General features: G+C 41.7%; 1 long non-coding RNA gene across 2 annotated transcripts in view; it reads right to left on the reverse strand.

Moving 5' to 3' along the window:
• The window catches only part of LOC115458755, a 106253-nt gene extending 81808 nt beyond the window's left edge, over positions 1 to 24445 (reverse strand). Inside the window, exon 1 of one of the 2 annotated variants that reach the window (XR_003940144.1) lies at positions 23471 to 24445. This is a non-coding gene — a long non-coding RNA (uncharacterized LOC115458755). The remainder of the gene's footprint in view (positions 1 to 23470) is intronic. The other variant, XR_003940146.1, reaches the window with a different exon arrangement.
• Positions 24446 to 25482: the final 1037 nt, after the last annotated feature.

Raw genomic sequence — 25482 nt, forward strand, 5'->3', positions numbered from 1 at the left:
CATAGGAACCGCAAACCGAGGCCTGCAAACTTAAAGCAGTCGCCTCAAAGGACGACCTTAAGGCCGCCTCCAATCTTCTGTCTTGGGCGTCCTTTAGGGCCGTGCCACCTTCCACCGGCAAAGCCGTTTTCTTAGTCACCGCAGTGATTAAAGAATCCACGGTAGGCCACAGATAGGCCTCACGTTCACTTTCAGGCAAAGGATAGAGGCGGGACATAGCCCTAGCCACTTTGAGGCTCGCTTCCGGGACATCCCATTGAGCCGAAATTAAGGTGTGCATGGCATCATGCACGTGGAAGGTTCTAGGCGGGCGTTTCGTCCCCAGCATAATGGCAGAGCCAACAGGGGCTGAGGGAGAGACGTCCTCCGGAGAGGAAATCTTCAAAATGCCCATGGCCTGCACTAACAGGTTGGGCAAATCCTCTGAGCTAAAAAGCCGCGCTGCAGAGGGGTCATCCGCTCCAACCGAGCGGGGATCCGTCTCCTCCAAGGAATCCGTAAAGGACCGTTGGGAGAACTCAGATACGCTGCCCTCATCTACATCGGAGGAGACAAGGTCCTCCAAGGCCTGGGAATCAACCCGAGGGCGTTTACCTCCGGGGACCTCAACCTCTTTACCAAACGAGGGAGCAGGGGCAGCGTTTTGCATAAGGAAGGCCTGATGCAGCAGCAAAACAAACTCGGGGGAGAAACCCCCCAGACTGTGCACTTCCGCAGCCTGGGCTACAGCCCTAGACGCACCCTCAACCGGCGCTCGCAAGAGCGGGGGAGAGACATGCTGTGCATCCAAAATGGCGTCCGGCGCGACACTCCGCGAAGGAGCCGCGCGGGAAAAACGTCGCTTAACTTTAGCCGCTTTGGTGCCGTCGCCCAAATTAAGGGCGTCCATGGCATTAATGTCTCCCTCAAGGGCGGCCCACGAAGAAGCCGTCCGAGCAGAGTGGCCGGCCAAGATGGCGGAGGCGAGCAGCGGGGGATGGGCGTTTATGGCGGGAAAAACCGCCACGCCGGAGGCAGGACCGGGACACTCATCGGTCACGAAACTGTCACCCAACAAGGGTGAATCAGACTTTAAGACCCCCGCATCCCCTCTAGAAGCGCCTAAGCGATCCGGGGAGCGACTCTTTGCGCCCTCGCCCTCCGACGCCATATGCCACGTGGAGATCAATCGGGGAACCCCCTGCCCGCTATAAAAAGGTAAAAATTACCTGCTTTCCGCTCCGAGCTGTAACGACCTGGTGTCCCAGTGAGTAGCTGCAATAAACGTTTAAATAAACGTCGAAATAAATGCCTTTAAGGACGTTCAAAATTTTTTTTTTTTTTTTTTTAACGGAGCCAGCGGGAGGGGGGAGAAAAGGAGGGACCTGGCGCCACCAGGTTTGCACTTGCTCAAGAAGAGCCCTCAACCCCAGGCACTCAACAAAACCTAAAAATTAGGCTTGGAGGCCTAGCCAGAGCTGCTGCTGTGTGTGACCACCACCTGCTGAGATAGAGAACATACTGGGGAGTTTCCGGCAGCACATGACCACATATAGGGAGGCAAAAGGATTGCTCTCTATCTCCACCTGCTGGTAGATGGACACAACCCACCAGTCTATGGATTGATCAGCTTGATGATATGGAAAGGGGAAAAAAAAAAAAGACACATGCATACTAAATGAGGCAAGTTACCAAGTTTAAAGAAATCGTCTAAATTTTGAAAATTTGTCACACCATGCTGGCATTTAGTTTAACAACACAATTAAAAAAAAAATAATGAAAAAGTTAATTCACCACACACAAAACAAACTACAAGGTATACACAGGTCCACAAAAGGAAAACACATCATACACATAGACCAACAGAAATTATTACTTATAAATTGTACAGCAAATCCAGAAGCTTAGGTTTTAAAGTAATGTGAACCTCTGAGATGAGGATCCAGGTCAAGACTTGTCAAGCCTGGCCACAAAACTCGTTTTGATGCACTTGGCATGGGAAGGGAGGAAAGGAGGTAGATGCTGCTGCTGCTACTACTACTACTAGAATAGCTCTTGCAAGGCACTAAGTGGTGCTGAGGGTATGCCTTGAAGACTATTTCCTACAATCAGTACAGTAAGGATCCATTGATAAATGTGGAGTTTTGAGAAGGAAGGACTGCCAAAAGAAAAAAAAAAAAAGAATAAAAAGTTTCACCATTAAGACCCCACAAATCAATATCTGGAGACATTCTCAAAACTAACCATGCTCCTCCGTTTCGTACAATACCACTACAGACAAAGCACAAACACAAATGGAAAAATAACACAGTCATTTGCATAAATATGTTTAATTGAAAGAGAAAGAATATCTCCAGATCAGTACAAGTTCAATCCTAGGCAAGTATCGGTGTCCATTATGAGATATACATAAAAACAGGAAGAAAAAAAAATAGACTATTCAAAATTCTAGCCCACACAAAAGGAGGAGATAAAAGCAAAAGCACAAAAAAGGCATATCCAAAAGCCCTGTTGTAGATTGGGTAACAGCTAAAGACATTAAAAAAAACAGGTAGTGTTAAAAGGCCAAACCACAATCATAAAGGGGAAGAACTCCTTTCATATGACTTAAGGCTAAGACAGTGGTTCCCAAACCTGGTCCTGGAGGAACCCCAACCAATCAGGTTTTCAGGATGTCCACAATGAGAAAGATATGCATGCACTGCCTCCACATCTCTCCCATGAATATTAATTGTGGATAGCCTGGAAACCTGAGCAAACGCGAGCGCTAGAGGCCAATAGCACCATATTAGCACCTATCCGATGATCAGAGCTGTCAAGCACATGTAGCAACGCGCTCACCGGCTCTGAGAATCTCCTGTATTCCTCCCTCATGATCAGCATGCAGCCTGTCAAACAAAGGCACTGCTCCCTACGCAAACTGAGAGCTGGCATAGGGTTTGGAGGAATGGGGGCACCATTTATAGAATTTAATCCTAGGTGTGCAAAATTGTGCACGTGTAGGTTATAAAATAACGAGAGTTACACATGCAAATTAAAATAAGGCTCAAAATAGCACTAACCAAGCACTTATGCACATAACTGACAGTACTGTAAAAGATTAGTGTATAATTGCCAACATTTAGGTAAATGCTTTTACACCAGTCTTTGACACAGCTTAGGTAGTTGTGCCTAAAGTCAAGCACATAAATGCCAACTTACACCAGAATTCTATAACTGCAATTATGTGCCCAAAGAATTGTTAAGAACACTCACTGGATGTAGTTTACTTGGATTGCAGAAAAAGGTTTCACACAGTTCCTCACATGAAGCTCTTGAATAAACTCAACAGGCTGAAGTTAGGACCCAAAGTGGTGAATTAGAAACTGGTTGACTGCCAAAACATCAAAGGGACGAAAGTAATGGAATGCATTCAGAGGAAAGAGCAGTGGGTAGTGGAGTGCCCCAAGGATTGGTGCTGGGGTCAATTCTATTCAATGTATTTGTGAGCGATGTTGCCAAACAATTAGATGATAAATTTTGCCTTTTTGTGCACAATACAACAATACAAGATTTGCAATAGAGTGGACATGAAAAGTGATCTGCAAAAATAAGAAAGGTCTAATGTTTAGTAGATAAAATTGAATGCCAAAAAGTGCAGAGATGCACTTGGGGAGTAGAAATCCAAAGGAGCTGTAAGTGCTAGGAGGGGAGAGGCTGATATGCAGAGTGCGCGCGAACTTGGGAGATGCTGTCTACGGATCTCGAGATGACAAAAAGTGCGACAAGACAATGGCCGTAGCCGGAAGGATGATCTACTGGTTAAGCCACTCTCTGTGCAGCTTGAGAAAGGTGGTGTTGATGCCCCACTTGGAGTACTGTGTTCAGTTTTGGAGGCTGTGGTGCTCATTTTCAAAGCGGATGGACGTCTTAAAATACCTAAAAAAAAAAAAAAAAAAAAGATCTGCTAAAAATGTCCAAATCCTGATTTTGTAAAGTCAGAATTTGGACCTTTCGCACAGTGGTTCGTCCTAACGGCATGGGGGCATGTTGTGGGTGTGTTTTGGATGGGACGAGGAAGGGCCCAAAAGTAGGACATCCAACAGGGAATTCTGAATGGGAAGAAACATCCATGTCTAAAAAGGAGGGCATTTTAAATCTAGACCTGTTTCAGTTATGTCCAAGTTACAAAAAGTTGCTCAAATTGAGCAGCTGGCTACTGAAAGAATTAAGACATGACTCCCTCCTTAATCCCCCAGTGGTTGCTGCCTGCCTCCCTCTCCCCTGAAAGAGAAACTGGAAAACCAGGCTCTATGATGGCTGCAGGTATTGTAGACATTCTGAACAAAGCAGCAAGCTGGTTAAGAGTAGCCGCCTAGTGGTTAGTGTAGTGGACTGTGAACCAAGGGACCCAGCTTCAAGCCCCACTACAAATCATATTTAAAAAAACACTACTGTACCTAATTATAAAGATACCTGCAGGACTGAAGGCAACTGAAGTGGTGTACATTCATGTACAGTATTTTTCAGGTCCTGGAGGAATCTCTTTTTTTTTTTTAATAAAAGATTTGTAGAGAGGTTTGAACCTGTGTCCCTTGGTTTACAGTCCACTGACTTACCACTAGGCTACTCCTCTGTTCTGCAGGGATGTCAGTGTGGCCATACTTTTAAAAATTATACCAGACATTCAGGTCCATGGTCTTTTTGTCTTTCAAAAGTTAGACGTCACTTTGGAAAATGGCTATTCATTCTGGAAATTTTCAGGGCAAAAATGTCCATCTCAGAGCCCTAATCGAACAAATCTAGATGTTTTTCCTGTTTGATTATAGCCGAGATGGACAGGCTTGGACATCATTTGCAGGACTTTTTTTTTTTTTTTTTTAAATACCCCTCCACAACTTGCTAAGGATTTTTTTTAATGACTTGAAGCAGTTCAGAGAAAGAGGAGGAAAATTGTATGGGGTTTGTACCAAAAGACATACGAGAAGAGACTGAAGACTTGAATAAGTATACTCTAGAGGAAAGGAGGGATAGGGGAGATATGATCCAGACATGTAAATACTTGAAAGGTATTGATAGGCAAAATGCTAAAACTAGGCAATCAAAATTACTCCTAAGTCTAGCATGCCACAATGTCAGGAAATATTTTTTCCATAGAGGGGTGGTCAATGCCTGGAATGCCCTCCCAGGGGTAGAGGTAGAGTCCAAAACAGTGATAGATTTCAAAAGGGCATAGGAAAAGCCTACTTACAAAGAGCTTATAATAAAAAAAATAAAAAAACTTAAAATGACCTCACAGATGTTGATGTATAGAGTGGTAGATGGCAACTCCAGCTGTGAGGAACAGACTGTGCAGACTTCTACAGTCTGTGTCCTTTTTTTTTTTTTTTTTTTTTTAATTTATAATTTCAACAATTTTATACAAGCATTAAATCTTGTTCAGGAAAAGCAGAACACATGTAATATTTAATAGGAAATAAAGTTTTGACTCTCCTCTCATACAAGTTCTTTCCTAGACCACCAACAAAGTAAAAAAGAGGGGGCAAAGCATAAATGATGAAACAATCATGTGGAAAACAAATATCTAATAAATATGGCCTGGATAGCTTCCACAATTATTATTATTATTATTAATCCTGATCTTTTCATTATTCGGAGATTATCTGGTTATTTTTTTCATCTCTAAAAAGACTTTCAGTTGTTCTGGTTCAAAACACACATATTTTTTATCTAAGTAATTTATCATGCATTTACAAGGGTATGACAAAATAAATCTTGCCCCTAGCAATCGAGTTTCTTCTCTATAAGCTAAAAAAGCTTTTCTTCGATCTTGTGTGGTCTTCACCACATCTGGATATATCCATATCTTTTCTCCAAAAAACATTTTAGATGAGTTTCTGAAGTACATTTTCAAAATGGCATTCACATCTTGTTCAAAAACTAATGAAACAAGCATAGTTTTTCTAGTTAGAATTTCAGTAGTTGATTGTTCTAAGAAGGCTGTTAGATTTTGTAAATCTCCTGAAGTCTTCAATTTTTCTCCCCTTTTCAAATCTGGTAAGTAATATATTTTATTAATTGGAGGAATCAAATCTGGGGAGTATAGAAGATTTTCCATAAGAAATTTTTTAAACAGATCCTTCACATTAATTTCAGGGGAAACAGGGAAATTCAAAAATCTTAAATTTAAACGTCTGTTAAAGTTCTCAAAGTATTCTATCTTTCGATGAATTGCCATCTTATCCTTAATAAGCATATCAGATTTCTCTTTCAAAGTCTTTAAATCCTGTTGGACAACTATATTAGTCTTTTCAGATTCTTTTTTAAAGGTATCCAACACAGAAGTTACCAGATCTAGTTTACTCACGATTGGAGTTACCACAGAAGTTAACGTCTGTATCGCTGCCCAGATAGTGTCCAAAGTTACCGCCTCGGGGGTCTTAAGCTCCACTTTGTTTTGTTGTTGTCCCAGGGCCTCATCGTGGGTTCTGGTGATTAGTTCTTCTATTTCGACATCTTCAGACGAATCTAGAAGTCCTAACCCACTTCTGAGGCCTGCTGGGCAAGGCGGGGGATTAATTTCCGGCGAGGATAATGAGGTCTCAACTCCCTGTGGAAAAGGCGATCCACCCTCGTCTTCCACTGCGGGGAAACTCAAGCCGGTCCGTCGTGGAGTGCTGGCGGCAAACCTCTCCATCGTCGTCTGCACTAGGGCAGTTTCGGGATTTTTCACCGGTAAACCCTTTACTACCCCTTTCCTTTTGGTGTGCGGCATTTTAGGAAAAAAAATTTTTCCCCCGTAGTAATCGTTCACCTAGGAAAAGTCAGCGTCGATGTTGAGCGTCTACCAAACCATCCGCCATCTTGAAACGCCCCCCCCCCTACAGTCTGTGTCCTATATACAGCTAGATAGATCAGGACAGATTAGAGTGGACCTCAATGGCAACTCCAATAGTTGACTGGGTCCCAAAAATAGCAAAGATCAATTACAATAAAGTATACATATTTTTATACCACATTAATTGTGTTAATCATGAATTGACAATGAATATGACTGTTGGGCAGACTGGATGGATCATTCAGGTCTATCTACCAATCATATCATCCTATGACTAACTTTAGCCAACCTTTACTGAATGTATTACTTTTTATGGTATGAGTTTCAAACATACCTGCCAAGAGTAACTAAAATATTTCACTTAAAACAAACATGTTTTTACCATAGAACTCATGGTTCAGATTTTTTTTTTTCTTACAACTGATCTTAAGCAAAAGAGGAAAGCCACAGGTTACTCACATTTTACCCACACTAACAGCAGCTTTGGACAAATATGATTGTCTTACTTTTCAAGCACTGTACCAACCATAAGCTCACTGGTACACATAATAAGTGTTATGAATTACTGAGATCAGGACAAGCTTAGGATTGTAACAGAATTTTATAACCTCTCCAGTTGAAAATCAGAGTCACATTTGGAGCCTAACATTAGAAAAGCAAAGTATGCAAAAGTATCATTACATTTAGGTGTCTACTCAGTTTAGCAATTATCTCACCTAGACTGCTAACAAGACAAGGCAACACTCCTATTAAGTAAAAAGCACCCACAGTGGAATTAATACAGACAGCTCTTTATGCTTAAAGGTGATAGAAACTAAAGCAATTTTTATCCAAGTACTCCTATTTTTCAATAGGGAATTCTGTTCTTTTGGGTTTTTTTGCCTTGCACATATACAGAATATTTTATAAAGCATTTTCCACATGGAAAGCATGCTTAATATGCAGAAAAAAACTTCTTACAAAAATTATGGAAACAGTGAACTTATATTTACTGTATTGTTTCTTATAATCGCCTGGTTCTTCTGAAGTCTAGGGTGGGCGGCTATTGGAGGCACTTCAATTTTTAGCTCTCCTTCAAACATTATGCAAGGCACCACAGTTGTTCTGGCTGGGTGGGGAGGATTCAAAACTGGACCTAATTCCTGCCTCCCCCCTGAAACCTAGAAGTAAACTCAGAGCCCGAGTCACTCACCCACTCTGTCCAGCATTAACAGCAAATCTTCCTCATGCAGGTTGGGATTTGGAACACCTGGCTAGCTGAATGTCATATGAAGTCTGATACAGTTGACTTCTGAAAAAGGCCTCTCTCTCTCTTATAAGATTAAATTCCTAAAAGTTGTCATTTATTATCTGGTTTATGCGTGTGATTAATTCTAATTGCTCTTTGTTTTGTACTCATATCTTAAGTGTATTTTTTTGGAACCTGCTGAGGAAGATATAGTCACTGAATTGGAGGGATCTAAATATATATTAAAATATAGCAGGTGCAAAGGTTTGGACACCTTTTCAGTCAACAGAAACATCTTCCAAATTCCTGTGGCCAAACAGGCTCTTTTTACTAAAATGCACTTTTGCAAAAATTAGCCCATAGTTCAGTACAAAGCCTGTGCAGGAATTGCTGGACAGTGTTTGCAGCATATTTCCACACCTGGGGGAGTGGGGGGGGGGGGGAGACAAAATACCTCTACTTCACAAGAGAGTACAGTGATACATAGCTTGCATGGACTTACCACCTCCCCTGGACATTGGAGGCAGCACACAGCAACTTACCATGCACAGTCCTCTCACCATTCCAAGACATGCAGCTAGCATGTGAATTAGCATGAACCGCCATGCTACTACTACTTAACATGCTAGCATAGTAACAGTTACAGCAGCACTGGTAATTGCTTAACTCACATTTTACTAGAGGACTCCTAAAGTTTTTCTATTTTTGCTTTTGGAATTCCCATTCCCCCTCCCACCCCACCTCCCTTCATGTACTGCAAAGAAGTCTTCTGCAGGTTTGATATCACCCTCTCAGTTTTTCAGTAGCACTCAAGTCTAGGAACTGTAAAGGACATTCAAAAACCTTTATCTTTATTTCATGTGATTACTGTTTCAGATCATTGTCTTGCTGAAATAATCAATCTCTTTTCACCGTCAAGTTTCTTCATGTGCCACTGGCTGACACCAGCCCAAAAGCATAACAAATGCAACCCGTGCTTAAATAGTTGGCAAGGTGTTTTCTTCCAATGCCTAATCCTTTTTTTTTTTTGTCTCCAAAACGTATTGTGTAGTTGTAGTTCAATTTTCATTTCATCAATCCAACTTTTTTTTTTTTTTTTGAAAAAGGTTTCTGGCTTATGGGCATTTCTTTCGGATGCTTCTGACAACTTGTCAGTAGGAAACTTTTATGACCTCTCACAACCCTTTCATGCAGATCATGGTTGCATAAGTAACATTGTATGTATACTGTGGACAACTATTTCAGTGTCTGCTAAACTATTCGGCAGGTTTTTTTTTTTTTTTTTTTTTGCAAGGATCTGTGCATATTTTGCAGATCTGAGTGGTTTTTGAACAGCTCTATCAGACTTCTTACTCTTTCTGATCTTATGTTGGACTTCAACAGTTCCAGGTAAATTCTACTTTCTGCTGCTTCCAACAACTTAAACGGTCATTTTTCTTTTAATAGACCTTTTCCTACTTTTTAGAAGTGAATAACCTTCATTTTCAAATGCTTGGCAAGCTGCTTAGAGGTGCCCACAGTTGTAGGAAACACAAAACCATCACAATCTGAGAGGTCAGATGGGTCAGTATATTCTGTTTAACTGTGGAATTATCTACACCTAATTGAAGGCCTATAAAGTCAATCCACTTCTACATTAAACTTATCAGCTGTTAAAGAATGCCCAAAATCTTGCATATGCCATAATCACATTATTGTACATGTTAAAAGCAGCAAGTAGTAATTTTCCCTAGTTGTCATGTTTGTGTCAAATTCTGCTCACAAAGGGGTCCTTCTACAAAGCTGCAGTAAGAAGTGGTCTTAAGCCTTATGCAGGTCTTTCCCGTGCCCTAAGGTCATTTTTACCGCAGCCATAAAAGTGGCTTTTTTTTTTTTATATAAACACAGTAATGGTAATACGCTACCCATTTTGTAGATGGTAAGGGCTCACAAGGTATCCATGCACTAAATCAGCTAGCACACAGTAATGTAGGAACACCCACTCTTCACTCCTGATATGCCCCCTAAAACAAACGAATTTTTTAGTGCGTGGTTAGCATGTGCATATTTCAAAGTTACTGCAGTACCCCGAGTGTGTCCCGCAGTACTCCACTGGGTGCGTGTTAGTAAAAGGGCTCCTTAGGGATTTCATGTAAACAAGTATTTTATACCACATTCATTGTTGAATCATGAATTGATAATGAGCATGAGTGTTGGCCAGACTGGATGACCATGTAAGTCTTTTATCTGCCATCTACTATGTTACTACATAACTATGCCTAATAATTTTGCACACCGCTGTTTACACATATCCCCAGATTCTATATATGGCCATCTAGTTTGGGCACACTGCTGAGATGTGCATTCAGCTTAATTGCTTAATAAGTTGGTGCTAACCACCAATTACTGAAGTTTCTGGCAACAATTAGGATTTGCGCAGGCATCGGACTGCATGCTGTTCTATTAACAATGAGTGCCCAAATCCCATACAACTAGATTCTAAAATTGGCGCAAAAAAATGTATGTGCTGAGAGCTATTCTATAAAAGATCTGTGCCCTTTATAGAATAGTGGCTAAGCATATAAACTGTGCCTATGTTAAGGAGGCACCCGGAAAACAGGTGCACATAAATTCTGGGAATACCCTCGAATGCCTGCCCTGCCACGATCCCTTTAATTTATGCACAAGATTTCAGCTTGTATCGTTATAGAATATGTGTGCGTAAATCCCAATTGACAATAATTGGTTGTCAGCAGCCAATTATTGGCGCCCATTGGCTCAATCAGTTCATTTGTGTGCACAAATGTAGCCACCATATATAGGGTATAACCCCAAAAAGGGCATGTGTGTGTCTGGAGCAAACTGCACATGTTACAGAATACTGGCTCAGCGTAGCCAACTAATACCTGCCAGGTTTGAGCAGGTATTAGTCTGGTGCCCAAATTAGGGCACAGGAATTGGCACCAAGCGCTATTCTATAAAGGATGCATGCCCCTTATACAACTGCGCTTAGTGCCATTCTTTACTGGCGTCCATTTATAGAATCTGGTTCATAGTGCATTTCTACATTTTCTTTTACCCACATTTTGTTGGCTGTTATTTACTTCAATTATATGCTGCCTGGAGCATAGTTTATAAGCTGCTTATCTAAAAATTAACTTGCAGACATTTTTCTGTCAAATGCTCCATTTGCCACAAAACCTCAAAAGAACTATGTTTCACTTCAGTAGAGTACTAAATTTCATGTTTATCTTTATATTGTGATAACATGCTTATTTTCAATACCATCTTGTAATTTTTTTGGTTAAGAAAAAAATGTTTAACAATACTTAGAAATTCTGTAAGTCATTATAAAAAAAAAGAAAAATATATGAATCTCATGCATACTCATTAGGATATCCTTAAAAAGCAACCTGTTTGAGGCCTTTGAGGACCGTTAGTGAATGCTACTGCACTAATGAAGTCCTGTAGTGACACCCTGCCCCATCCCTTTCCCCTCTGTGTTCATGGTCTATTGACACATGAACCTGTCCATACAGGTGGGGTGGGGGTTTGAAAAGACAACACTGATCCCCTGCTACAAACGCCCAAATAGAAAGTATGAAAAGATCAGTACTTAAAAGGGCATAACTCTACACCTGCCCATACGGTTAGGGCCAGCCTAAGGGCATACTTCAGCCTTCAACCCTGTGGATCATTCCCTACTTTTTAGTCGCCTTCATTCTATTGGTATTTCAAATACTGTCTACACTTGGTTTTCCAGTTAGCTGACTAATCGCTCTTTCAAACTCGCTCATCATTCAACCAAGTCGGTTTCTCTCCCTGTTTAGTCTGGGGTTCCTATTCTGGCCCTGTCATGTCTGTGGCCGTGACCACCCTCAGCCTTACCTTCTTTCTGGGGGTCAGCAGCTCTGCTGGCTTCTGTCTTTGTGTTAGTATTGGCTCGGGCTTTGTGTGCTGATTGCTCCACTAGACCTCACCTGTGTGGGCTCTGCCTCTCTAGGGAGCCAGCAGCTAAGATGGCTGCCACCGGCTCTATGCCAGCTTCCAAGATGGCTCCTGCTTGTCTTTCCTGTGGGCTCACTTCCTATGTGTGTCAAGCCTCTCTTTGGGGTCAGTGTACTTCCTGCTTCTGTCCTGCTGGTGGTGACTCATCAGTGAGAGCCTTCATAAGGAAGTGCTGTGCTTGCATTCAGGGCCTTTGTATGGTGTCATGCCTAAAGGTCAGCAGGTTAGAGTTCTGTTGCGCTGCTACTAAGCCTGTCTCTAGGTTCCTACCCATCTGCTTTCTGTACCTGTGGACTGCTAGTCCTTCCCTGTGGGCCTTGCCCCTCTGTTTGTGTGTCTGGGGACTGCTAGTCTTTCTAGTGCTTTCCTCAGTGTTTGTAGCCTCAGTCTTTGTTCTCAGCCTGGGTTTGGAGATACTCAGCTACAGCCTGGGGTTATTTCTCTGGCTGTGTGTGGAGCTGCTGTAGCTTCAGCCCAAGACCCTTGGCCTGTTATTCCTGGTTTGCTCTCTTTACCCTGAGCCCTGCTTTGCCCAGCTTCTATGTTAACCCTGAGCCCTGCTTTGCCCAGCTTGTGTGTCAACCCTTAAGCCTGTTTCTGCTTGGCTAGTGTTATCCGGTTTCCCGCTCTGCCTAGCTAGCGTATATCCTGAGTCCTGTTTCTACTTAACTAGTGTTTACCCGGTTTCCCGCTCTGCCTAGCTAACGTATATCCTGAGTGTATATCCTGAACCCTGCTTTAATATCCTGAGTGTATATCCTGAATCCTGTCTCTGTCTAGCTAGTGTGTATTTCCTGGGTGATTATCCTATATCCTACCTCTACCTAGCTAGTGGGTTTACCCTGTGGGTATTCCCTGAACCCCCTTCTGCCTAGCTTGCATGTTGCCCTAGTCCTTGCTCCTGCTAAGCTCTTGTACGTCTTGTCTTTATAGTCTGTCTTGTGTTTCTGGTTTAGCGGCTGCATGCAGCGCTCAGTGCAGTCTAGTATTTAGTATTGCTTCCTCGTGTTTCCTAGACCCAGGGTGGGTCCTCTGGATCTCCAGTTCCGGCCTTGTCCTGCAAGCCCTGCCGGCCACCCGCACGCTGGAGCTCAACTCCAGCGGAACGGTGGCTAAGTGCAGGTGAAGCGGTTCCTGTTCTGCCAGTTCCAGTTGCCTACTTCCAATCCAGAGTTCCAGTCCTGTCCTTCTGTATGTCCAAGTTCCAGGGTGGTCTTGCCTGCCTCTGCTGCGCCTCGGCAGGGGTCCAAGGGCTCACAATTCCCAGTTCTGCCTCGAGGACCTGACAGAATGCAAAGGCCCTCAAGAACACGACAGTCCCCTACCCTGTTTAGCATCTTTCTTGCTCACCTTCTCATTCTAATCCAGGAACAAGGCTGTGTCTCATTTTGTTACACGGATGACACACACATTTTATCGAGCGTCTCTGATCCATCTGAACCTCCTAATTTGAATTCTTGTCTTTCAGCTATCTCCGCCTGGCTCCAGGATAACTGTTTGTTTCTTAACGCCTCAAAATGTGAGGCTATTGTTTTCATTAGCCCTCAGTCTCCATTACCTTCAGCCACACTGCTCGATTCTAAACAGCTTCACTTCAAAGAATTGGTCCGTATTTTGGGGGCCATTTTTGACTCTAAACTTCCATTTAAACCACAAATTGATGCCATCATCCATTCATCTTTCTTTGCACTGCACAGAATTCGATCAGTTCATTCTTTTCTCCGTATTTTCTATTTGTTCTCTTGTTCTTGCTATGGTGATCTCCCAGATCGATTACTGCAACTCACTCTATGCTGGTCTTCCTTTACACTCCATTAAGCACCTTCAACTGATTCAATCCATGGCTGCTTTTAACTCCTTACCCTTACGCATTTGTTCAGTACCTATGTTTTATCATTCCCACCTTAGTAATTCCCTTATTCCTTATTTGCCCTGTTTGTCTGTCTGTCCTAATTAGATTGTAAGCTCTGTCGAGCAGGGACCATCTCTTCATGTCCGGTGTACAGTGCTGTGTGCTATAGAAATGATAAGTAGTGCTAAAGAAATGATAAGTAGTAGTGGAAGTGTTAAACTTATCCATCGTACACACCATTTTGATCAGAAAGCTCCAAAATCGGCAAAAATCCCAAAAGTAAAAGTAAATGTAAAAATGAATTAAAATTTTAAAATGTAAAGAAAAAAATGCAAGGCTTGTCCAGTATTAAATATGAGCTCTAAAACAATTACAAAACATAATACAAATGTATTTTTGCAAAAGCCACCAAAAATACTAACAAATTGTCTTCAACATTAGGAGTGCATTCCTAACAAATGCACTAATTGTACAAAATAAATGACAAAAACAGTGGCAAACGTATGGAACTCTTCTCCCTTTAACTAAAGGCATGCTAGCAAATCAAGTTCTTTGAGACCAAAAAGCTCTACTGTCCTGAATTAAAAAATCATTGTCTGCTCCATCTTAATTAGTAGATTGTCCGTATCTCCTCCTCTCTAAGGGACACTAAATTTCTGCAGGACAAAAAGCCTATAATCTTCAAATTTGAGATTCATTTTGGCTGAATGTTCTACCAAAGATTTTGTCCATTATCCTATCAATTGCGCTACGGTGTGCAATCACTCTCTTGCTCAAAGCACACTTAGTCTTCCCTGTATACAGTAAATTGAAAGGGCAAAAACAGTTATATACATCCTTTTTAGTTTTACAACTGAAGGAATGATGTAAAACAAACCTGGTGTACACAGGATCTAATGACAACATCTGCAGAACATACTGTGCACCTGTCACGTGGGGTATATTTTTCTTACATGGATCATTCCTTCCGAACATTGATGACATTTTTCAACATGTATGCTTTGTTTATGGAGCTATCCATAATTTATCAGAAAAGGCATCCACTGTCTTGTTCAAATACCAATGTTTGTATTAAAAGTGTTATAATTTCATTGGACAAATGCCTGAGTGCAAACAATTTTATTTTCTACACATTTATCTGTTACTCTAAGAAGTTCCTTTCTATCCTTAAAACATGCTCTTTTGTAGCACTCACTGACACAGCTATCAGGGTATCCTCTTTCTCTAAATGTGGATTTAAGCTCAATAGCACACTTCTCATATCTTTTCTTAAATTCTTTTAGCTCTTAAACTGACTATATGGTTCATTCCTTTTCAAAGCCCTGCTATTACAGCTGTCACAATGCAATTGACAGTTGGTTTTCTATAAAATGTCTAATCATTTTACTCTATTAATAATTAAAATATCAAGAAACAGTATTTTGTAATTTAAAAAATTTAGCTGAAATTTCAAATTGACCTCCAGGACATTAATCCATTTATGAAAATTAAGCAGTTCCTGCTCTGTCCCTTGTCAAACAAAAATATCATCTCTTTTCCATACCAGCAACTGTTCATTGCATGGGTGTCCCGTCCCCTCCCTGTTCACAAAGCCATTTGACAATGGCGACACAGCCCATTCAAAGCGAATGGGCTGTGTCGACATTAGTGGACAGCTTTGTAAACGGGGGGGGGGGTAGCCATGTATAAACTGTCAATCGATGGTGCCATGGCGGTATCTCTAATTTGTTCATAAAACACCTTGTCTAAACAAGTTTCCATTCAAAGCCATCTCTGCAAGAGAGGTCAAAAAGGCAACTAGTATTTTCCTCAGCAATATGTTCCTCAGTAAACTCTCCTCAATGACCTTAAGGGCTTCATTTGCAGAATATTTGTATACAGTGCTTCAACATCCATAGTGGCTAAAATACACTTATCACCCAACTTTATCTCTTCTAAAGAATTAATCATATCAGATGAATCTCTAATGTATGACGGCATTGATGGTACCCACTGGCTGTAAATCTATAAAAGGTTCTAGAACAGATTTGTTACAAGACACTATTGGCCTACCTGTTTTGTTTTTGTTTTTTTAAGATTTATACATTTTGGGCAAAATATACAGCACAGGTATACATGACGTATGTGAACAGAGAGAAACTCAAATTCTCTCCGTTATATATCTACCATTTAAACTAAACCCCATCTGTAGTATAGAACCAACCTTCCTTTTAATCCTCTCAGTAAGATCAACTGATAATCTCTTGTAAAAAAAAAAAAAAAAAAAAAACTTATGGCCCCTTAATTGGCAATTCACTTCCGTACCATACTCTTCTGTATCCATAACGACAACTCCACCTTTATCAGCAGGTTTAATGATGGTGCTAGGGTCATTCCTCAACAAATGAGCAGCAGCTTTCTCTTTTTTACTAAGATTATAAAACACTTTTTTGACACTGTTTTCAAGCATTGTTATTTCTTTTAATACTACATTCTCATATGCCATGATCATAGGATTAGGATTGCCAGGAGGCATCCATTTGCTCTCACGTTTAACAACAGAATGATCTGATGCACTGGCAGTTTCTTTTGAGAAATCATCAATAATCCACAATTTTCACGTAAATCTAATCAATTCTACTCTGGTATTAAAAGCATTATGAGGTGAATGAAAGACACATCCAAAACTTTTATTTCATCCATAATGTCCTACTCGAAAGGTTCTACACCCCATTTAATGTTCTTCCTGTGCCAATGTTTAAAATCTATTGTAACTGTCTATCGTTCTGTGAGCATAATGTTCCTCTCCCTCCCTCTCTGCTTCTCTGTCTTCCCTTGTGTGTGTGTGTGTATATATATATATTTTTTTTTTTAATTAGGGTAGATATATCTTTGTTGAAAATCCCTCTTTGATGGTTTTTGATGTTGAACTTTATCTCTAGATTTTCCATAACTGAAAAACCTGTTGGTCAACATTCATCTCAGGGTGAGGGGGGAGGGGAGGGAAATAAATATCTTCTCTGAATCCTTCCTGCTATACTTTTATGCATTCTCAAAACTTCATCTTTGTGAGGAATCATGCCCGTATGTTTTCTCTCTCTCCCCTTTCTTCCTCATTCTTTTTGTTATTATATGGGGAGTCTTACTGCCCTGATAGCTATAAGGTTTGTATCAACGGTAGACATTATTGAATCTAAATCATGCCTCTTAAATTTTTCAAATTTAGCCTGTCGTAACTGCTTCTTAAATGACTAATTGTTGTTTATAATCTTCATATAATAAATCAGAGCATGCATCTTGTTCTTTTAAAAAAGGCTAACTACATTTCCCTTTTGAGGATTCTAATGTTCTATTTGAAGTCTGTATGATTAAAATCATCAAATCTAGGGAACATTTAAGGAAGTCATCATTGTTCAGCTTTGGGGCTTTTTCTTAAGCCATGAGGGATCCTCTTAAATCTACAACAGAGAGTGTAGTTCACTCTTCCCCACTGTCAAAACATCAACTTCAGAGATTTGCTCCCCTTGAGGTGCCAAGTGTCTTTTTTCATAGAAGGCAAATAGTAAATAAGAGATATTGGGGGCATGATTCCTCTGGCACCTGTAGAATCTCTTTCATATATCTTTTAAACATGTCTGTAGGTGAAAACAAATGTAGTTTAGGAAAATGTATTACCCGAAGGTTACATAGTCTAGTATGATTTTCTAAACTCTCAATCTTCCACTTCATAATGTTATCTTCATTTATAATAGATGCATTGACCGCCTGTAGCATTTTAATCCAAATAACATTTTCGGTGCCCATTTGCTCAGCACAGGTCACCTGCATTTGCAAGGCAGTCAGTGGAGAGGCATTAAAACCACAATTTGTGCCGAGCGGGCCTTACCCATCTCTGCAAATTAAGTTCACATCGTCTCCAGAGAAAACACCGGAGGCCTTCGGAGCGAAATCTCAGCAAGCTCGGCGACCTTTGATCCACTTCCAATAGCAGCAGGAGCCAGGTCCGTGTCCAACATTGCAGCTCCACCAGATGCCACTCCTAGAGAAAGCTGACCCAGAGAAGTAAAAACTGCTTCCTATGATGCTGACTCTATACCTCCACGAGCTGGGGACACGAGCATCTTGAATCAGGAGCCAAGTTCTAAAACCAGCGATACATCAAGAAGCGGTTGTAGCCAGGATTTCCATAAGTCGGGAGTTAATGAGATGTCAGACCCAAAGCCTGGAGACATACTTCCTGGTTGTGGTGTCAGTTCAGCCAGGAGCTCACCAACTAAAGAAGGTGTTGACACCGATGAAGGTAAGTGTCCACTGGAGCAACAACTACAGAAGAGACGTGGGGCTGCAGTTCAGAAGGATAAACCCTCAGCCTCCCTTTTTTCTTCACCATAGCAAAACGTTGAGCACCAAACTAATCTGTGGTTGCCATCTTGACTCCTCCCCCCCACCAATGTTCCTGTATTCTGGTTATGTTTACTAGCTTAAGAGCAAAATTCTGGGTACAATAAGGCCTTTAAAGACTATGCAAATAATCCCAAATACAGCAATTTATTAAAGTCACAACAAACTACTATAAGACTGTGGGGCATCCAGGTCAGGACATTTAAATTTCTTCCCCACCCCAGTATTTTATGAAAGAACCTTTTGTAAAATACAAAGACAGTGGCAAACACCTATATGTTTGCCAGCACATACAGTGGGAGCTGCAATTTCAGAGAACTACACACAGAAAAACAGAGCAGCCACATTCAGCAGTTTTCATGTATAAGTGCCAGTGTTTATATGTAAAAATGCTAAGTTTGCAGCTTCCAGGTATAAGTTCCAGCAATTATGCATATATGTAATGTTTTCTTGAAATGGGGTGAGTATATGATTGAAGCCAATCCTATCAAGCAGCAAGACTACAAAGAGTTTATTTTTCATTTTGATGACAAAGTTATAAAACAGGGGATAAAGAATGACTACTCCCAATCCCTGCTTTTAATCTCTGGCTGAAGCAAGCATTTTCATGAAAAAGTTATACAATTCTGAGAAGGTACAAAACCCAACAGGGAAATTATTTCAAATTTGTATATTCCCACTGTAAAATGTGAAATGCATGTATATTTTTTTAGCCCAAACTACAATCGTAATACAACCCCTCTGAATCTGTATTCCAGCCCCTCTACATGGAAGCAGCAGCTTTCTACAGTTACCATTCACACATGTAGCCATTCTGTACATATAAAAGCCACTATTTACACATATAGAAGCCAAACAAGGCTTCGCCTCCTATATGTTTTATGTTACCACCACAGAAGATTTTGCTGAGTGGAGGAGTGGCCTAGTGGTTAGGGTGGAGGAACTGAGTTAGATTCCCACTTCAGGCACAGGCAGCTCCTTGTGACTCTGGGCAAGTCACTTAACCCTCCATTGCCCCATGTAAGCCGCATTGAGCCTGCCATGAGTGGGAAAGTACATGGGCGGACGCATTCAAGCTGAAACTCAATGCAGAAAAAACCCAATGCCTAATACTCACCTCACAACATAAACACGAAAAAATTCACCACCATTGACACACCAAAACTGAAGCTTCCAATCTCGGACACCCTAAAAATTCTTGGAGTTACCATCGATCGACACCTAACACTTGAGAGTCACGCGAAAAACACAAGCAAGAAGATGTTCCACTCAATGTAGAAACTGAAAAGAGTAAGACCTTTCTTCCCAAGAACCGTCTTTCGCAACCTGGTACAATCAATGGTACTCAGCCACCTACATTATTGCAATGCACTCTACGCTGGTTGCAAAGAGCAAATAATCAAAAAACTTCAAACAGCTCAAAACACTGCAGCCAGACTTATATTCGGCAAGGCAAAATACGAAAGTGCTAAACCCCTACGAAAAAAGATGCACTGGCTTCCACTTAAAGAACGTATCACTTTCAAAGTATGCACCCTAGTTCATAAAATTATTCACGGAGACAAACCAACCTTCATGTCAGACCTGATAGACCTACCATCCAGGAATGCTAAAAAATCATCCTGCACATTCCTCAATCTTCATTTCCCAAATTGCAAAGGTCTCAAATACAAACTAACGCATATGTCAACCTTTTCCTACCTGAGCACACAACTCGAATGCGCTGCCGCGCAAATTAAAAACGATCTATGAATTAGCTAACTTACGAATTCTACTGAAGACTCATCTCTTTAACAAGGCATACAACAATGATCAACAAATATAAACTCCTATATGCACATCCAAAACTACCTCTACTATATCAAACTGCCAAAACACCACCATGTTTTTCACTATCATGATACCCAAGATCCTGTAACTACTACTAAATGTATACTTTCTTATACAATTCTTATATATTTCTTAGATACTTCTTAATATGTTTGTTTGCTGAAACACTATTATGTTTTATCATTATCATACTACCCAAAATCCTGCAGTTATCACTACATGCATACTTTTTCATGTATTTCTGTTACTCATGATGTATTGTAAGCCACATTGAGCCTGCAAAGAGGTGGGAAAACGTGGGATACAAATGCAACAAAATAAAGCGCGGGGTACAAATGTAACAAAAATAAAAAATATTAGCCATTACATGACATCAATAATGAATCCATAAAGAGATCAGACATTGTTAAACTATAATCACAGTGCTACTACACAAGGTCAGCGCTGAACTAGTTATTTTCCAAAAGGACACAATCTACTCACCAGGATGCCAGCATTATTAAAACTGATTCACAAATCCTGAAATCCCTGGCTCTCAGCCCACTGCTCCAAAACACTAGACTATGCAAATTATGCTGTTCATAAAATATGTCAGTACTTACATATATGTGGCACAGCACAACATTTCATAAGGCCCTATTTTAGCCTTGAATTACAAATTTTATATATGCAAGGGAAAAGGAATGGGATTTGATATACCTTTCTGTGGTTATAATCAAAGCGGTTTACATATTACCTACGACCTAAACTTCAGTAAATCATTCAAAACCAACCTGTTCAAAAAGGCATACCATACCAACCCAACATAAATGCCTACACTCTGCAACACAGCAAAACCAAAGCTCGTAATGGCCACTATATAACCTCTCCTCTCTTCGATCCCCATTGTGCCTGAACCGTAATCGGCCACAACATCACCGTGTATTTGTTTCCCTACCGGACTTGGCGAACGCCTTTACGGTACTATGTAAGCCACATTGAGCCTGCAAATAGGTGGGAAAATGTGGGATACAAATGTAAAATAAATCAATAAATTATATACAGGTACTTAATTTTGTGTCTGGGGCAATGGAGGGGTTAAATGACTTGCCAAGACCACAAGGAGCTGCGCTGGGAATCTAACCCAGTTCCCCTGGATCTCAGGCCACCACACTAACCATTGGGCTACTCCTTCACTCATAAAGTCTAACAATAAGCACTATGAGACTAGGGTAATAAGAAATCAAATTCAATATGCACCAGAAATGAATGGAGTTATTATACCATCCCATCTACAAACAAGCCTGCCTCACATAATTGCTGCAAATTCAGCAGACAATTAGGCATAATGCCATTGTGTATTCCTTAGCTGAAACCCTGTCATTCTGTATAACCTGCCAAACAGGATACATATATGTTTCCATGGTTTTACACAAACTTTCAAAGGAGTGGGAGAAAAAAAAATCGTGAGAAACAGTCGAGAGTGGAAATGCTGTAAACATATAGGATTACTCTGCTGAAAACGACTAAAATATAAAATTATTAAATAAACCTTTTGAAAGAGAATACATGTTTTCAAGCAGAAAAAAATATGACAATTTCATTCAGCCAAGTTTGCATTAGCTTTTTGCAGAATAAAACCTAATGCTGTGAACACTACATTACAAGAACTGTTTAAAGTACACCACCATAAAAATAGTTCAAATATCTTTCCACATGATCATGCAAAGTTTCAGGGGAGTGGCACGTTTTATAAAATAAAGGATTCCAGAGGGTGAAAACATGATTTACAATGGAGGTCACAGATTCAGCAAAAGAAGGGAACCTTGAAATCTTCTGAATTGTATTCCTCCCTGTTTTCAAAACATTAGGCTACCTGTGACTGTCTTCCATTTCTGCTACATGCTCTTGGATCACCATGCTGGTAGGTCAGTAGATACTGACAATTTAAATTAATTGTGCCAATGTGTTTCTTTGCTACAAATTCTGTTTTTTAAATATTATATAATTTGGGGAAAATATATACAATGTTTAATACTTCAATTGAATTCCACGTTCCAGACATATATAATTTAAAAAGTACCCCGTATGCTGCGTTTAAATTTTACCAATGTTTTAGTGTAATTAACATACCAATGAATGACATCAGGCCGAAACTGCATAGTTTCGCTTTCACACACCTTTTTCGTTCAATCATTGTTTCAACAAGGTTTCTTACTAATATGTAACTTTACCTGTTAACGCACGTTTTGAGATTTACTACACACTCAAATCTTGAATCATGTACAGTCCACATCACTATTATCTTTGAAACATATGAAATGCTAACCTGTTCCATGTTCTTACTCCACCTTCCCCGCGAGCAATCTAGTAATTGCATAGCAGCACAGGTGAGGTCAGAGTACACCCTGGCACGCCGTACCAGAAACTCTCAATTTAATGCTATCCGATACTGTATTTTCTATATACAGAAACGTACACTAAATAATCGGATCATCTTTAACCGACACCTAGAAAGGAAACAGTCACTACTTGATTTGTGACTTTTTATTTCTTCTGTTAGATAAACTGGTCAGACCAAAGCACCCCAACCCCAAAACTAAACAAAAAGGCAGTCGTTTCGGCCAAATCCTGGAGCCACAATAAAGCCATCAGAACGAAAGGGCTACTGAAAGCGCACAAAGGAAAACGGAAACATGCAGAGCACACTCTCAGTGCTGGCACTTAAAAATAATAAGTCATGTGGAGATATCGGCATTGTTTTCCCAAGGTGAATGGCCTCGCCTCCGGGAATGAACAGTTTATGAAACTGCTCAAGAGTCACGAAGTGCAATGAACAGCACCCCCACCCCCCAACAAAAAGTGTGCTGTCGCGCTTGGGAGGTGATAAAGTAAAGCTGGAGACGGGATGCTGAACTCAACAGGTAGTTTTGGGAGGGCGCACAGCAAAGGGAAGCGCAGGGAGGGTCTGTTATCACCCCTTTCCAGATGGATGGTCGCACCCACGCCCAACTTTACTTTAGGTGATCTCGAACACGGTCACACGGACTTTAAAGTTTAGGGGCTCGTTTCTCACCCCTAGATGGTTTAGGCAAGATGCTGCTTTCAAACAGGAAGCTTACACCACAAGATCTCAGGCACTGCCCACCCCCTGTAAATCAACTAAAAATAGCAAACAACTTTCCCTTGTACACCTAATTATCCCCATTATTTAAACATTTTGGGAGGGGGCACCCCTACACGTATGGATAATTCCTTAAAATGCACAGAACTGGGGAAAAGGGATTAAAACACAAACCCCACTCACCAATGCCGGCCTTCCACGACACAAAACAGACTTTAAAAAGCTCCACCAGAACCAAACGGGAAGCCACTCACAGCCGAGCAACTTCATGGATTTATTTGAAGACTATCTTACCTTAACAGAAACAGCTCTGGCAGACATTTTGTTTCTTTCCCAGGGCACTATAAATAACACACAAGCCAGAGAGAAAGTCCCTCTCCCTTCGGTTTCACACAGTCAACACAAACATCGCCAAGCCCGGAAGGAAAGTCAAGTCGCAGGGAACAGCTCCGGCAGCCCACGAGCGCCCGTTTCAAATCTTTGGGCCGCCACTCGGCGCAAACTTCGACGACTGCTGCGTCCTCCAGCTCAAGAAAAAAAAAACCCCAACAGGAGCGCCGAGCCGACTCCAGAGCTCTTCCCTGTTAACGCTGCAATTCCCGGCGCTGCCAATACAGTGGCAGCAACAGGCTCCAACACCGCCGCTCTCTCCCGCTCCTTATCACACAACTACATCATCTACAACATGCCCCTCGCTCACTCTCTCCAAGCAACTACTGAGATGTCCGACCGGCAGCAACCATTCCACAGAGTGGGATGGGGGGTGGGAGGAGTCACCGCCACTGTATCGCTTCCTAGTAATACCACAGATTTTTTTCCCCCTGAAAAACTTTATTCCGAAATATACTACTGAGTACGTGGACAGAAACGAATCGCTGCCTGCTGGCCCACGGTGCCCTGTTTTGTTTTTTTTTAGCAGAAAGCGTACGTACTGAACACGTAGCACCCCTTTAATTTTCGGTGTTGGAGACTACTAGTCTCTTCCTCCCACGCTCACTCCAGAGTTCTCTGTCTCTCTCAGTGGGAAGCGTTGCAGCTCTGCTGCTGCGTCGGGGACAACATGGTACGGAGTTTGTTTGTAATCCCTGAGGCTGGAAAGGCCACACGATAAAGCGGACTCGGTTTTTGCTTTCTTCGGTTGCTGGCCAGATCTCTTCTCATGCTCTCTGGGGCGTGTCGGTTGGTACCGGACTCCGCTTGCTTTGAACAGTTATGTATTTTTGGTTTAGTATTGCTGAACTAAATATTGCCTTGGGCACCATGGCTCCCTGAAGCTGAAGGAGACCTAGACTACAGACAAGCTGGAGCCTCCTCCCCATTTGCTACCCTAGGCCCCTGAATAAATAGACTTCCTGAGCCGGTAGTCAAGCTCCATCTCTGGCCATCTTCAAATCTAAACTAAAAGCCCACCTTTTTTATGCTGCTTTTAACTCCTAACCCATATTCACTTGTTTTATCATCCTGATTTAAATATTCCCTTATCTCTTCTGTGTCTGCCCTAATTAGACTGTAAGCTCTGTCGAGCAGGGACTGTCTCTTCATGTTCAAGTGTACAGCACTGTGAGGCAGATGCAGCAACCAAACGTAAAAAAATCAAAATCGTTAAAGTCCCTAACGATTTTTAAAAAACGAAGAATGCACCAAAAAAAAAAAAAGTCACACATGCTCAGATCGGTATTCAAACGTACAATGTATCAAAGAATCACAATACACATCGGTAATTGGCCCCTAAATCATGCGCAGAGCAGCCAAGCGTTTTGCTGGCTGCTCTGCGCATGCTGCAAACGTAAAAACAAACAAAAAAAAGCCACAACAAATACACGTGGCTACCCGGTCAGCAAAATCCAAAAACAAAGGATCGGGAGGGGGCAAGGGCGCTCATCAGGAGCGTCCTGTATGGACGGCCTTGCCCCCCCCCCCCCCCCGCTGCTCCCCACTTTCTGCCGCTCCCCCCCCCCCCGAAAAAGCAAAATGCTAGCTGCCCCGGTCCCCCTCCCTTCCTGTTCCTGTGTTCTACAGAGCTAACTCCGCCTCCCGTCATTCTGCCCCCGTGCCCCGCCCCCGCTGCCCCCCCTGAGGTCGACTACGCCGCTCCCCCCCTCCACTGAGACCTACGTCAGAAGGAGGCGGGGCCTGGGCCAGGGAAGCAGAGACGTCATGGAGACTCTACAACCAACACAATAGATCTTCCTGCCCGTGCAGCGCTTCTGAAAGAGGTGAGAGGCGCTGCTCGGGTCGTTAATAGGGAGGGTGTCTCGGTGGAGGGGGGGAGCGGCGTAGTCGACCTCAGGGGGGGCAGCGGGGGC

Source organism: Microcaecilia unicolor, chromosome 1 (genome assembly GCF_901765095.1).
Source record: "Microcaecilia unicolor chromosome 1, aMicUni1.1, whole genome shotgun sequence".
Classification (NCBI taxonomy): Eukaryota; Metazoa; Chordata; class Amphibia; order Gymnophiona; family Siphonopidae; genus Microcaecilia; species Microcaecilia unicolor.